The 15,037-nt window shown below is 39.0% G+C and overlaps 1 protein-coding gene and 1 long non-coding RNA gene across 4 annotated transcripts in view; one reads left to right on the top strand and one right to left on the bottom strand.

Annotated features, from left to right (window-relative positions):
• The window catches only part of PRKG1 (protein kinase cGMP-dependent 1), a 1,201,643-nt gene that overhangs the window by 1,128,251 nt on the left and 58,355 nt on the right, over positions 1-15,037 (top strand). The window lies entirely within an intron of this gene.
• Positions 11,653-12,801, bottom strand: LOC119001533 (uncharacterized). Its single transcript, XR_005069601.1, has 2 exons — positions 12,531-12,801; positions 11,653-12,350 (listed from the first exon to the last, which is right to left on the bottom strand). It is a non-coding gene; the product is annotated as an uncharacterized LOC119001533 (long non-coding RNA).

Raw genomic sequence — 15,037 nt, 5'->3', positions numbered from 1 at the left:
TCTCTCTCTCAAATTAATAAATTTAAAAAATAAAAAAATCTGAATGTGAGCTCCAGGTGTTAAGTTGTATTCATTTTTAAGAAATATAGGTATTCACATGGATATTCACTGATCCAGTGAGGAAAGCAATCAATTAGGAGCTGTAACATATTTTTCACTTAATTCACGCATACAATAAATTGGTCCAAAATAAGGTCTTTTAAAAATCAATGAATATTTATTGAATGTCTACTACAGGCTTAGTATTTCTAAATAGTATAATAAATGCAAAATCAGACACAGTTTATTCCTTCAAGTATTTTTTTCCCCATCAGAAAGCATAAAGCTAGCAAATACTAAACATTTAATAAAATCGAAGCAGAGTTATTTAAGAGTTGATAAGAAAAGATTTGGATGTCACTTGTAGTTTGGAGTCTGACAACAGTGGAGATGGGAATAAGTCACCAACTCCTTCCCCAACTCCCAGGCCAGGAGAACTTTGTGAATGGTAAGAAGGCCTTGCCTTCCAGCAGAAGGTCCTTGATATTCCCTTAGAGTCCTCCCTTTGATGACTCATAACCAGGACACCTGCAGAGTGACCTGTTTTAAGAAGCCATACTAGTTTACCCATGGAAGCAGCACGTCATTCCTATGGGAAAGATTAGCCTGCTTCTGCCTCTTTCCTGCTGTTCCTTCCTATTCAGGGTACAAAGATGAATGGGTCTCAATCTCCCAATAATGCACGTGACCCAAAAGTCAAAGGGTAACCCATTCTTAAATTCCAATAATAGCATGAATGACTAGCTAGATTCATAGTCTTTATATTTCACTGCCTTTCATTTTCTTTCTTTTTTTTAAATATTTTATTTATCTTTAGAGAGGAAGGGAAGGAGAGAGGAAGGAAACATCAATGTATGGTTGCTTCGCGTGCATCCCCTGCAGAGAACTGGCCCCTGCCGGAAACTGGCCTGCAACCCAAGCATGTACCCTGACTGGGAATCGAACCCCGATAGTCTGGTTCACAGGCCCACGCTCAATCCACTGAGCTACACCAGCCAGGGCCTTTTTTCTTATAAGTATTTATTCATATTATTCTTCACTATTGGAAAAATTCAACAGAAGGCAGTCTGTGGGACTGCCTAGGTAGGTAAGAGATAGAGTTTTGAAGCCCTGGAGAGTAAGTCTCAGACATTGGTTTATAGTATAGGTTCTAGAGTCAGACGACCTGCATGTGAAGCCCTGTACACTCCTTGCAGGCCATGTGCCCCTGAAAAGTTGCTAAGTTGTCTGTTTTAGCCTTCTTGGGGGAATTGTTCATTATGAAAATTAAGTGACAATTAGTATAAAGTGTTCAGAATAAGGACTCTCATACATTATGTATTTATTAAAAGAAATACCTGATGATGATCATAGAAAAACATATTGCCTTGTTCTAATGATGCAGACATTACCCCACAGTGTCCAAGTCATTATGGATGAAATGAGACATTCACGGGGACTACCAAGTCCGGTGGAGGAAAAGGGACAGCATGGCTTTTCTCTCAAGGGGAGCAAAAGCCACAGCCCTTGCCATGACCGGCCTTTACTGGGTTTCTCTGCACATTACATGATGGTCCTCATTTACTATGCACAGGTTTGCTTTAGGTGGTTACCTTTTACAGAAGACAAAAGAGAGGATGCCCAAAAGTCAAAGGGTAGTCACATTGCAGGAGGATATTTGCAAACGAAAAGGGAAAAGTGGTTGGACCCATTACATAGGTCCTAGGAAGGTTTAGCATGGATTTTGGGAAGTTAGTTACAATACAGTTAGTTACAATAATCTGTCTCAATTCAGGGTGAGGGAGTTTTAGCAAAAGCAAGTCTCGCAGCAGTCCAGGCACAGTGCAGGCCTGATTCCCCACGGGAGAACCTATCCATGGGCCTGGGTCCTGTGCATCTCCGAGTAGGAGCTGGGCCCACACCACTCAGAATGGTCTTCTACATTCTAATGCTTTAGTCTATCCCAATTTGGCCTTATCATCATATTATTATCTCAGTGTACAAAAACTCTTGCCTGTCCTGCAGTGTGACTTTCTAGTCAGTCATTTCTTTGGAACTTTTGACTTTCACTGAAGTCACATTAATCTATCATTCCAACATTTCACTGTGCAACAGATCATATTGTCTTTCTCTTACTTAAGGATATTACCCAAGAAATTCTTCCATCTTCTATCTACTATATCAATCTTTCCCTCTTTTTAATGTTTAAAAACCAACTAACCAAACAAAAGCTCCTAATCTTCAAGTCTTTACTCTCTATCTACTGATTCATTTCCTTGCTCCTGTTTAAGAACATTTCTTGAAATATGTGTAAACATATTTATATGCATATATATATACACATATTTATGTGTAAGCATATAACTGTTTCTTCACTCCCTAATCTCCCCAGTCTCTAGTCAGTGGATGTTTCTCATTTCTTGTCTTATTTAACTTCTCTGTAGCTTTTGACACACTTGACCATTTTCTCCTTCTTGACACATTTTTCCTCAGTTGGCGTCAAGAACCCTACATTCTAAAAATAAAAATAAAAAGAACCCTACCTTCTCTTGGTGCTCTCTCCTGTCCATTAGCTGTTCCATCTTTGCTCCTTTGCTGGTTGTTCCTGATCTTTCTGACCTTCCAGTGTTGGTGTGGTCCAGAGCCAGGTCCTTGCAACCCACTCTGCCTGTGCTTTTGTCCTTGATGAACATGGTGGTCTCAGAGCTTTCCATACCATCACACACTGGCAACTCCCAGAGTCACGTTTCCACCCCAGGTATTGTTTTTGAGCTCCAGACCTCCAGCAGCCTACTGGACAAATCCACTTGGATCAGTCTCACACAGTGCAAGCTTGAAATACCAAACCTGAACTTGAACTCTTCTTCCAAACCTGCTTTTTTTTTTACAGTTTTTCCTACTTCAATAAATAGAACTCCATGCTTCCTGTTTCTGAGGCTCAACATTTCAAAATCATCCCACAATTGCTTCCATTTTACTCAGAATAAAAGTTATACCTTTATTGTGATCTACGAGGCCCTAAGTAATTTGTACTCCTTTCTACCCCAACCCCAATTTCGTCTTTTTCTCCTCTTCCCTGCCTCCACTATGTTCCAACCACTATAGCTTCCTTTCTGATTGTAACACCTACCAGGCACACTCCTGCCACGGGGCAACTGCAGTTCCTGTGTTTTCTACCCAGAATCGTCTAACTTCAGATAGATCCCGTGTGATTCATTCCGTCCTCTCCTTTAGCCCTTTGCTAAGGTGGCTTGTTTGCAGTGAGAACTCCCCTAATTCACCTGTTTGAAAAGCAGCCCCCTGGCACCCCTTTCTTCCCCTTTATTGCCTAATTTCTCTCCATAGCACTTAAAACAATTTAGTCTTCCATGTTTTATTGTCTTTGATCTTTCTTTTCTACCAGTATATAATTCACAGGAGGGCAATTTTTTTGTTTCATTTTTTTTAAATCAAAGTATATTGTGTCCACTGCTGTATCCCCAGCATCTATTATAGCAGCCGGCATTTGTCTGCATTTATGAGTAACTTGCTAAAGAGAGTTCATGATATCATAGAACTGCCTGATTCTTTTGAAAACAGAAAATTTGGACTCAATCTTGATTATAATGTCCAGGTTGCTGAACCTGTGTAAAATCATTTCAAGGGTTTTTATCTCACCTGTCTCAGTTGGCTCCTATTAACTACAGTCTATGAAATGCCTTTAGCATAACCGCCTTGCGTAATTTATCAGTCTCAAGACAGTTAGTCAGATTGGCAAATGTTAAAGAGATTACAGAATTTCCCTGGTATCAGTTTGTCTCTCACAGCAGTATCATTCTGTCATTAACCAGGGGAAATTGCTGTCACTCTTAGACACTCGGTTTTCACTGGAACATATGTGGGGCAAAAGTGATGTGTTACCAACACTGAAAATGTACTTGTTGTTTTATGTCAATTAAAATATTATTTCCATGCTGAAAACTAATGGCTGTAAAATATGTGTCATGAACAGATGTAGAATGGGTCGAACCTGCCCAGGCATTCCTCGGGCCTTTGAGTTGTTCGCCAAGATATGGACAGACCCCTTATCACAGAATGACCCAGGGAATATCATTTTCATTGCACAGCATCCAGGGTAGGAAAATAAAGAAATAAACCAACAGCACAAAATTTTGCCGTCTTTCAGAAACATTAGATCCCATCACATGAATAAAGACCACAATCCATGGAGGGAAAAAAAGATGAAAAGTTTTTATGACTTGGGTCACTGTGGCAGCCAGAATCATGGCGCTCATAACAGACTGCACTGAAGTGTTACCTGCATTTCTTTGAAAGTGTGAAGTTGGTTATACCTTTCCAGTGCTACAGTGAAGCAGGCAACTACAAAATACTGATTAAAAAGTATTGCTTATTCAACAGTAGTAACATCTAAGAGTCTTTTCTTTTTTCTTTTGATAAATGCATTTCATATTGGGCTATTTTATTATAGAGAATAAAATAAAATTTGTTCAGTTTAGAAATGATATAAAGATTACACATAGAAGGCAGTATTTTCACAAGAAAGAACCCAGTACACTTAGTAAAATAAAAAACCAAATGGCCAGTACGGCTCAGTTGGTTGAGTGTCATCCTACAGACGAGAAGGTCAGCAGTTTGATTCCTGATCAGGGCACATGACCAGACTGGGGTTCAGTCCCCAATTGAGGCATATGCAAGATACAACCGATCAATGCTGATCTCTCCTGTCGATGTTTCTCTTCCTTTCCTTCTCCCTCCTTTCCCATCTCTCTAGAATCAGTAAGAGAAAAACATTGAAAAAACATAAATAAAAGAAATATCTCCTGTAGACATCAAAAAACTATAGTGCTGTCATGACAGGTTGATAAAGTAAGACAGAAGTTTCTCCTTCTCGGCTGGTGGTGAAGTCGCTCTGCATGTGTGCCTGGTTGCATTTTTGTTGTTTTTCTGTGGGTAACGAGTGAAAAAGGTTTGGTAAGTGATGAAAAAAATGGTGATTTCCATGTTACTTCTTAACTCTGTGTTTCTACTTTCAGATCTCCTTCCCCTTCCCGAAGAAGTTAGCGATGCCATAGCTTTAATGTCTGTTTTAGCTGCAAAACTCAAATGTTGACTTTCTGTTAGAAAATCGAAAGCAGGTATTATACAGTTTCTTGTGATTTGGAATTCTCTAACGGCAAGTAAATTTGAAGTCCAAGTGCTGGTAGGTCAATCTGAAGTCATAATCCTGGTGACATTTTCCTGAATAAAAAGAACACCTTTCTTTTGTAATGCAATTGTCCGGGCAGCTGTGTCTCTCAATTGCATCACTGCCATAACCATTACAGCCTCATTTTCATTAACTTTAAGAATCCCCCAAAAAGTGTTTTGTTTTGATTCTGATTTGGATTTTCAATAGAAAGTAAAAGTTGTGAAACGAAGAGGTAGCAGCTAAACCAGGAATTTAAGCCACTGCATTGCTGATCTCAGAAGGAATCTGGTCTGGAAGGAGGAGACCTGAACTTATAAGAAAAGGGGTTTCATGTTCTTAAACTCTCAGGGGGTATCTTTTGACTTAGAAGACTTGCTTTGTCCTATGCGTCCCAACCAGGCAAAAAAATGACCAACTCAAGCCTGAGAATGACAGGCCTGTGTTACAGGTTCCGTAGTGTGTTTCCTGCTGGGTGGTGAGCAGGATCACCACCTAGCCACTCCTTTTCCCTTAATGAGATTATCTGAGAAGGTGTGGCACAGTGCCAAGCACAGGGGGAAGTACTCAATTTCAGTGGAGCACACAGATGCAGGATGATAATAATAGGATCCTATGCACAGCGAAAATACTTTTCTCGACCATGTCTTGCTCTTGCATGTCCAAGTTCAGAGTACTGTGCACCCTAGTCACTATCCATCAATACAGACCAGGCTCTTGAGGTCAGCATACTGGGTGGAAATGAACCATTGGCAATGTTTGCTAGAATAGATAGCCAAGAAACCAGTGGGATAATTCAATTCTAAAGCCTTATCATGTCAATTCCATCTCAAAAACATTAGTCTTTTTATGAGTATTTTCCACTGACATAAAACATCCCCATTTGATGTTGATTCTATTGTATATTAACAGCATGGCTAATAAATTCATGTGACATGATGAACTGTTGCAAAAATGCTTTGATGGTGCCTAAAAAATGGATCTTCCATGTGCTTTCTTCTGTTGTCATTTGTCAGTAAAATGATAACAAAGGGATTTTCTCTCTCTGCTTTTTAATTTATTTTATCTTCAAATTCACCTAAGGGAATGTTCCCCTAATAAACATTTCTTGGTGGGGTAAAGAAATTATAAATCTTTTAAGGCCTTTATCAAATGTGTATTTATAATTAGTTGCCAAAGGCAAGGAAGCAAAAATTTGAAATTTAGTTTTTTCCTTCCAAAAGTCATCCTTATAAATTACTGGTCCATTGGCTGTTTTACCTGCATGTTTCTGAAGAAGCCAATGAGATCCTTTGTGTCTCTGAAACTTGGTCAGGTCTTTGTACTGTTTCCCAATGAGCCACTCCTACAAAAATGACTTATACTGAGGAAGTCCTCAGAAAATGGGAGAGGGGTCTGTTTGCAGAACTAGGTCACTGAACAGCTTCTTGGTAATTCTGATTTTAGCAATAATTTAGAGAAGACATCCTCAGACATTCTCTGAATGCCACTCAAGACTCTATTTCAGGCATTTCCGGGCTCTGGCTTATAATGGTCACTGTCTGACTCTGTAACTATTGGCTGACCATGGCTGAGAGCGTGGTGATGTATTGGCTGTCTCCCACAAATCAGGCAATTGTTGAAGGTAAGGATCTCGTGCTGAAGCAACATGAGAACTTTGTGCTTTTCTTTCATCCATGCGACAGCTCATAAATTCCATATACTCTAAGAAAATTGTGCATATACACCCAGTAAAGTTGTGCAAAGTATACAAAGTATACATTTCAATTTTAAAAGGAGACCTTCCTATAAGCTCCTTTTAATAAAATGTCTGGAATAGACTGTAGAAATTCCCTGCTTCATTCATCACATTTACCATGATTTTCAGCGTAACCCAATCATTTGATAGCACCTGGTTATACAGAAGATGGTTCAGAAATTAAATGGTGAAAACATTGCATAAATTGCATTATACAAACAGCAGTACAACAGAAGTAGCAAGGCCTACAGGGAGCATACACCACAAATAGAACATTTTAAGTGAAGAAATATAATATTAGGGAACACAGCAAAACATCCACTTATGGCATATTTTTAAAGTCATATGTTCCTGAATTAATATTATCTCTGTATAGTATCATCCCATTTATCTCTAGTTTACATGGCCAGCAAATCTACTACCTAGATGCTAGCCAAAGAGGAAAGGACAACTTAATTCTGCCAAAAATCCATGGGCAGGAAAATCAGGCAATTAGCAATAATAAGAAAAACTATTGGCCCACAGTACAAATCCCAGTAACCATCATCTTTTTATTATTATAGTTCTTAAAATTTTCTTTAAGAACTTACAGATTTCTTATAGTTCTGTTTCACAAGCATTATCTCATTTGCTATTTACCATAACCATGGAGTGGTTTTGTTTAGCATGGCCACCAAGCAGTAAGTACACAAAGTCACAGGGGAATCCTGTAACTCATTCAGACTCAGGTAGCCAATAAATAATGGAGCTGGGATTTGTCCAAAACAGACTGGCTCCTGGATTCTATTTTAACCATTTTATAGTGTTACCTTCTTATGTACTCATTGCTTGCTCCGATGTAGTACAAGCACAGTGCTAACAAGTTTGGCTGTCTGGCTTTATAGATCGCAGAAAATAAGTGTATCTGGGTCAGAAGTGGGAGGTAAGACAGACAGACTCCCTGAATCTATCAAGAGAATACTTAAAAACTGAGCCACTAAAAGCAAACCCTGTATTGTAGAGTTTTTATTGTGATGAACTTAAAGAGAGGTAACAACACAGTAAACTGATATTTCAAAAGGATAATCTTGGATGAGACTCTGAATGCTCTGCCCTGTTGAAAACGCTATGCTTTAAATGGTTTGAAAGAAGATAATCCATTCTAGAAATACTGGCTCCCTAACTGGTATTTTTTGATGAGGTCAGAGAACTCTATGTGGTAATTAGAAGGGATAAGCTTCAATAATCTGTATGGTGTGCTGCTTGTGTGCATCCTGTTCCTTGGTGGCACTAGATAATTGGGTTGTTTAACAATTAAAGAAGTAGTCACACTCACCCACATGCTTGAAAGATCCTGCATCAGAACATGTCCTGCTCAGCTTACTTTCTGTAAAACTGAAACTAATGGCTAAAGAGGTTTTTTTTTTTGCTTGTCAGTAGATTTGTAATCCAATGTTTTATTACATAACAAATCTTATTTGTTTTGTCACCTAAGACAGGCTCTTTCTAAACAAATTGTCTAGCAATACTCTAAATTATTGGATTCAAGAGTAGACAGATTATAATAGAATTCTACTTCCCTTTTATAAGCATTTTCTAGACAAATGTGGTGAGACCTGCAATTGTAGTATTTGCAGCCTGAAGCCTAAAACAAGCAATACAGCGTAATTCTTATTGCAATTCATTAAAAAATATTTCCTTTTCAATTAACAAGTAACACCCTAGAAGTTAACAGTCATGTTTATAAAACTATTTTCTTGTCTCTTTCAAGAAAGAGAGTTGAGTCTTTTCCCAGCTCATGTATAGGCTGAACACAATTTAGGAATTGAGAAAAGTAACTGTGCAAATCAAATAACTCAGCTGCATGAGATTTATCCCATGATGGAGCTTTGATTCTCCAGACATTGGCAAGAAGGGCCTGCAGGAATCTTGTTTCTGAAACAGTTATCAATATAGCAGTGGGTTGGTGCAAGAATATCAATGTATTGCTTTTTAAAAATAATCACGTGATCGTGGTTCGATTCCCAGTCAGGGCACATGCCTGGGTTGCAGGCCAGGTCCTAGTGGGGACTCACGAGAGGCAACCATACATTGATATTTCTCTCCTTCTCTCCTTCCCTTCCCCTCTAAAAATAAATAAAATAAAATCTTTAAAAAATAATAACTCCAGACTTACTTTCTCTTTTTCTTCCCTTCTCTTCTCTTCTTCCTTCCTTCCTCTTTTTCTTCCTTCCTTCCTTCCTCTCTTTCTTCCTTCCTTCCTTCCTTCCTCTTTTTCTCTCTCTCTTTCTCCCTTCCTTCCTGCCTTCCTTCCTTCCTTCTCCCTCCCTCCCTTCTGTCTATCTAACCTATCAATTATCTATTTCATATTAGGTTTCTTAAGTGGTGTCTTTGTGTAAGTATTTACCATAGAATAGCTTCATTTCTACTGAAATATTCTTTGTAGTTCAGTATAAACAGAGTAATTCTGCTAAAAATAGATGTCCTTAATTCTAAAGTGTTTGCCTCATTTGTTTTATGTTATATATTCACTTCGAGGTTTATATTCTATCCATTTTTCCTGTGCCTGTTCAAATACTACTAGTACTGGAGAAATGAAACTATATGACTCCTTCATCTTTCTACTGGGAAGGAGCGACCACCCTCTTTGCAGCCTCGCACTCTGAGTTCCTCGATTTCCTTCTAGTTTTTTCCACTGGACACCTGTACACAGGTGCTGAGACACAGTACAAGTTTCTAAGGCTCTCACCAGCACTTCAGCAATTTCCTGCCTTGAAGGAGCAAAAGAAAGTTTTTCCATCTTTTATCTGCAGTTTTATTATGTCTGCAAAGTGACAAGGGGGCAAGTCAGACTGAGAATCCAGTCAGATACTGTCCTCTGAAAACATTAAGTGGATGTTTGCCAACTGCATTGTTAAACCCGGTAAAGAGAGGCAGCAAGCCAAGGTGATGCTCTCGTCTCAAACGGAGCTTGTTCTATTGTCAAAAGGCCTTTAAAAGCCAAATAAGATCCACTGAGGCCATGCAAATTTAGTAGTTCTTAAATCCTGAGAGAAAATTTAATAACTTGAATGAGAAAAAGGAGGTCACAAAAAGAGAATCAGGAGTAGGAGGTAGCCAAAAGGTCGACTCTACTCTTGGAAAATCTGTGAGGAAAAGGCAAAAAAAAAATTGGGAAAATATTCTGTAGCTGTTATGGGGTATAAAGAGTAACCATAGGTCTGAATGCCCCTCCCAATTTTCATTTAACTCTTCTATTTACTGATCATAAAAAGAAGAAAATGATTTAATGCTATTCAATAAGATACATACAAGTGTAGAGCAAGGATCTTTATGAAGTAGTAAAGTAAGTTAAATCCATCACTTTAATTTTATGTACACAAAAAAAGAGTGCTTGTAACTTACTATTGGAAGAATCCACTTAGCATTCTAACAAAATCACTCAGGTGTGCAACCTATTAGTCAGGAATTCTTTTTAAAAACCACTGCTGAAAGCACAGAAAAAAATACCAATATGTGCTAACCCAGAAATGAAATTCAGTTTAAGTGTGTAACAATATTTATTTAAACCAATGGCAAAGCTACAGTGAAATTTGATTACAAATTAATTCTAAACTTTCAGGACAAGCAAAACGTGTACTAGGGGAAACAATTATTGTGAAATTTTATACTCTTGTAGGAATAAAAGAAGCCACAGTTTGAGGATCCTGAGTGGTCCCCTTATCACCATGACCTCACCACTCCAGTAACTGGTGTGAAAATGAATGGGGGAACACCAGGTTCTGATGAGATTGTAGCCGATGTGAAAATCCTAAATAGTGTGTTTTATTGTCACCCTTTTCAATTGTTGTGGAAAAACCTTAGCAGTGTGGAAATGAGCAATGCCTTTGTAAAGTTATTGGATTGGATCTTGAGAGGGACATAGTCTAAGGTAAAAAAGTTTGGAAAAGACCACATTTTGTTTATTTTTTTGAATAACAAAATTAGCATCTTTAATCCAACAGACAAAAGTAACCACAAAACCTTTTCTAAGAATCTATTATATAGATTACCAGCAACTCCTATTATTTCGGTCTCCACACTGTTTACCAACCCTGAAATGTTGGGCAGCTTAATGATCTGTTTACAAAGCAATGGGTAACCCCAGACTTTTAAATAGTCACCTCCCCTGGGCTCATAGTGAGATTGCTAAAACCACCTTTTACTCTGGCTCATTTTACATTTGTTGGTTTCACGCTTATTGGCATAGCTTATTGGCATATTTTATGGGCCAGTGCAGTATCTGCCGTGTTAAAAACCATACAGTTACCACCTCAGCCCGATGATCAAGCTCCACATCGTCAGGGATGAGTCGTAGCAATAGTGTCCTTGATGTGACAGCACAGAACATGGCACCTCACCTCTGTGATCGTCCTCCCCCGAACAGCATCACCCTAAGCAAATTCTGAGAAAAACATCAGGTAAACCCCCAACTGAGGGACATGGACATTCTATAAAACACCTGACCAGTGTTCCTCAAATCTGCCTGGGTCATCATAAACAAGAAAGGTCTAGGAACCTTTCAAAGGGAATTGAAGAAGACATGACCACTACATGTAATATGGCAGCCAGAATTGGGTCCTGGCACAGAAATTGGACATGAGGTAAAAATTCGGGAAATCCAAATAAAATATGGATGTCAGTTCAAAAGCACACACTCCAAACCTTATGCATTACTTTCTTGTTCAGCTGCCTAGGCTTCAGCAGGAAACAGTGCTGGATTTTGCATCCAGATGGCAGTGACTTGAGAACAATGTGTGGTGTTTTCTCGGAGACCCAGGTCTTTGATGAATGCACCGTCACAATGGCTAAATAACTTCTGATAGCCATGGTTTTTTGCTTCAATTTCTTCTTTGCTGCTTCATAGTTTCTCTGCTAAGAAAAAGATATACAGGTTTTCCCCATTTCAAGGTTGAATGGTATTTTTAAAGATCATTTGAGAATAACCGTTTCAAACTTGGGACACAGGTCTCTGTGATACTTGCACACTGTGAATCGGTGTCTGTCACATACATATCAAATGAACACTAATAGTTCTTTAAAACTTACCCATGATCTTTAACCTTGGTCATTTGTAACTGTATAGACTTACCTATGAATCTAATTTTAAAATACCGATGCCTGGTCCCCAAACTGAAGGTTTTATCAGGCCTGTTTTTAACTCACCCCATAATTCTGATATGAACCCTGTATGAGCAGGAACCTCTGGTCCGTTACAATCTGAGGTGAACTGCATCTGCACTTGTTTCAGACAAGAAGATGTACCTTCCCCAAATGCTGTCTTAGCCAATGAGTGGGAGTCTCCTGCCTACCTTCTTTGCATATCCTCTTAAATGATAACCTCTGGTAGTGAGCAGAACCTTCTTAAATGATAACCTCTGGTAGCATTTCCTGAAATAAGAGTTTTAGAAGTCAAGTATTGGAGGACAGAATGTGGAAGAGGACCACAAAGAAGGGAAAAGATCAACTGGGGGTACCAGGGCTTTCTGCAAAATCTGTGTCATTTAGGACACTTGGAATCCCAGAATGATTCAGCTGTGAGTGAGCTTTATGGACATGTCCAGTACAAACCCTTCATTTTACAGAAAAGTGAATGTCTTGCTCGGGTTGGTCTGGGACAACTCCCTGATCACTTTCTTTATTATATTCCTATTGGCCTGGGAGGGTGGCTTATAGTTTCCTCATTTTCTTCCTGTCACACTCTGTATTTTATTGTCTTTTTATCCCCTGGCCCACGGTGACCAAGCCTTCAGGAACTTCATGCACATCCCTCAGAGATAGAGGGGAGACGTGCAATGGGAATGCTTAGTAAAGGTTCTGAGCCCCAACATAAAAGCTGACCCCTAGTGTTCATTTGAATCCTGCCTGATCCTTCTGTTCAAGCTTCTAGCTGATCCCTTTAATCAAGATTACAATTAAGACTAACTTGAAGGTTTAATTAAAATTAAACTTTCCTTAATTTCTTTCAGTATTTTAGCTCCCATATAAAAAATGACCTATAAAAAGAAAAATACTTCTTTCTCTTTGGATAGAAAAGATATATATTTTTTACAGTACAATTTAAAAAAGATTTTATTTATTTATCTTTAGAGGGGAAGGGAAGGAGAGAAGGAGAGAAATATCAATGTATGGTTGCCTCTCATAAGTCCCCTGTTGGGAACTGGCCTGCAACCCAGGCATGTGCCCTGTGCCCTGACTGGGAATCAAACCACAATCGTGCGGTTTGCAGGCCTGCGCTCAATCCACTGAGCTACACCAGCCAGGGTGAAAAGAGATTTTGATATTTGAGGGGAAAGCCCAGGCTGTCTTTGCCCCATCCCGTCCTTAGAAATGTAGGCCGCAGCAAGCCTTGTCCTTGTGGAAATGAAACGAGAGCTCTGTGTAGTGAATGTTTTCTCTGGGGCGCCCTGAGAAAGTAGATGAGGCCCAGGGGATGCACTCCGCAGGCCTGAGATACAGCAGGGGGGTCGTGTTCACCACCCTTTTTTCCCTCCCAACCTCACCATTCTGGTCCCAGGAGGCTCTGCTGTGCCAGGCTGGACCGCCCTAGTCTATTACCACCAACAAAAGACTCAGATTGAGATGCTGAGATGCTGAGATGCTGGGGAGGAAGAGGATGGAAGTTACTTTGCACTGAGATGAGAGAGACTTTCTCAGACCACCAGCCTCTCGTGGCCGTTCATTTATATGATGGAAATATCTATTCTGGCATAAATATGGTTGGGAACTTTTGTGCCTTTTTGTTTATATACATGTTTGCCATTTCTGTATTCTCTGAAGGAAAAATAATAATTGCTGAGTAATTTAATAAACTTTCTAATATGCTCTAATGATTCTGTTAATGTAACAAGCACCCGTAGAGAAAACAATGTGATTCCTTCCTTGCCAATTTTCTCATGGCAATATGTATTTCGTTAAGCCTTTATCTCAGAAAAGGGAAAAAATTCTCTCAGACTATGTGGAAACTATTTAAAAACTTGAATAACTAAAAAGACGTATTGGACAACACACTGAAGGTAACAGTGAGGAGCGCATGCTTACTCCTCTTTTACAAATGCTGCTCTGAGGTAGTTGGCATTTAAAATAAAATTTTTTTGAGCATCATTGTACTTTGGGGCAAGCATACAATTGCCCATTTTTTCTGTTTATTCAAGGTATTGGGGTGAGGTTGGTTAGTCAGATTATACAAGTTTCCAGGGCACAGGTTCATGATACATCATCTGTGTATTGCAGTGTGCTCACTGCCCGAAGGCTAGGCTCCCTCTATTACTGTGTGTTTGTCCCCTCTACTCTCTTCAGCCTCCCCCCACCCTCTTGCCCTCTGGTAACCTTCATACTGTTGTCAATGTCTATGAGTTTGTTTGTTTTGTTTGTTCATTTGTTGCTTTCTGTTTTATATCCCAGATACGAATGAAATCATACAGTTTCTTTTGTTTAGTTGTTCTTTTCCATCTGACTTATTTCACTTAGCTTGATATTTTCAAGGTCCATCACGCTGTGGCAAGTGGCAGCATTTCAGCTTCTCTGTGGCTAAGAAGTGTTCCATTTTACCTGTGCACCTCAAATATACTTTTATTTGAGGTCTTTTATTGACCTGGAGCAGACACATGCACATGCCACCTCACAGGCAAGAGTGTGTCGCTACAGGAGTCACATTCTTGACTGAGATGTGTAATAAAATAGTATGTTTCTGAAATGTATTTCATGACTTTGACATTGCCCTCTCCCCCGCCCCAATATACTGGCATAGTATTAAAAACTGCAAAGATAGAATCAGATAGTAAAAGATATCACAAGTCAAAATCACCAGACTTATGCCTAAGATTTTATGACTGGCTAATTCACTCACTATCTATGATTAGTTATTTTCTTTTCAATAATGTTAAGGTTGAAATTAAATTAGCTCCTGATGGTTTTAGTCTAGATTTGGAACTATGTTAGTATCTTAGTACTTTGAGATAAAAGCGCATCTAAAGTTTTGTGATACTCTACTATCTTTTTTCAAAAGAAATTGAGTATTTTGTAAGAGGTGTAAATATGCTACAAAGTGAAACATGTCCGAGGTTTCTAGTTCTAAT

The sequence above is a fragment of the Sturnira hondurensis genome, unplaced genomic scaffold (genome assembly GCF_014824575.4).
Source record: "Sturnira hondurensis isolate 20B ecotype Veracruz unplaced genomic scaffold, ASM1482457v3 Scaffold0016684, whole genome shotgun sequence".
Taxonomy (NCBI): domain Eukaryota; kingdom Metazoa; phylum Chordata; class Mammalia; order Chiroptera; family Phyllostomidae; genus Sturnira; species Sturnira hondurensis.
The sequence above is the reverse complement of the archived record's forward strand: the minus strand, read 5'-3'. Positions and strand labels throughout refer to the sequence as shown.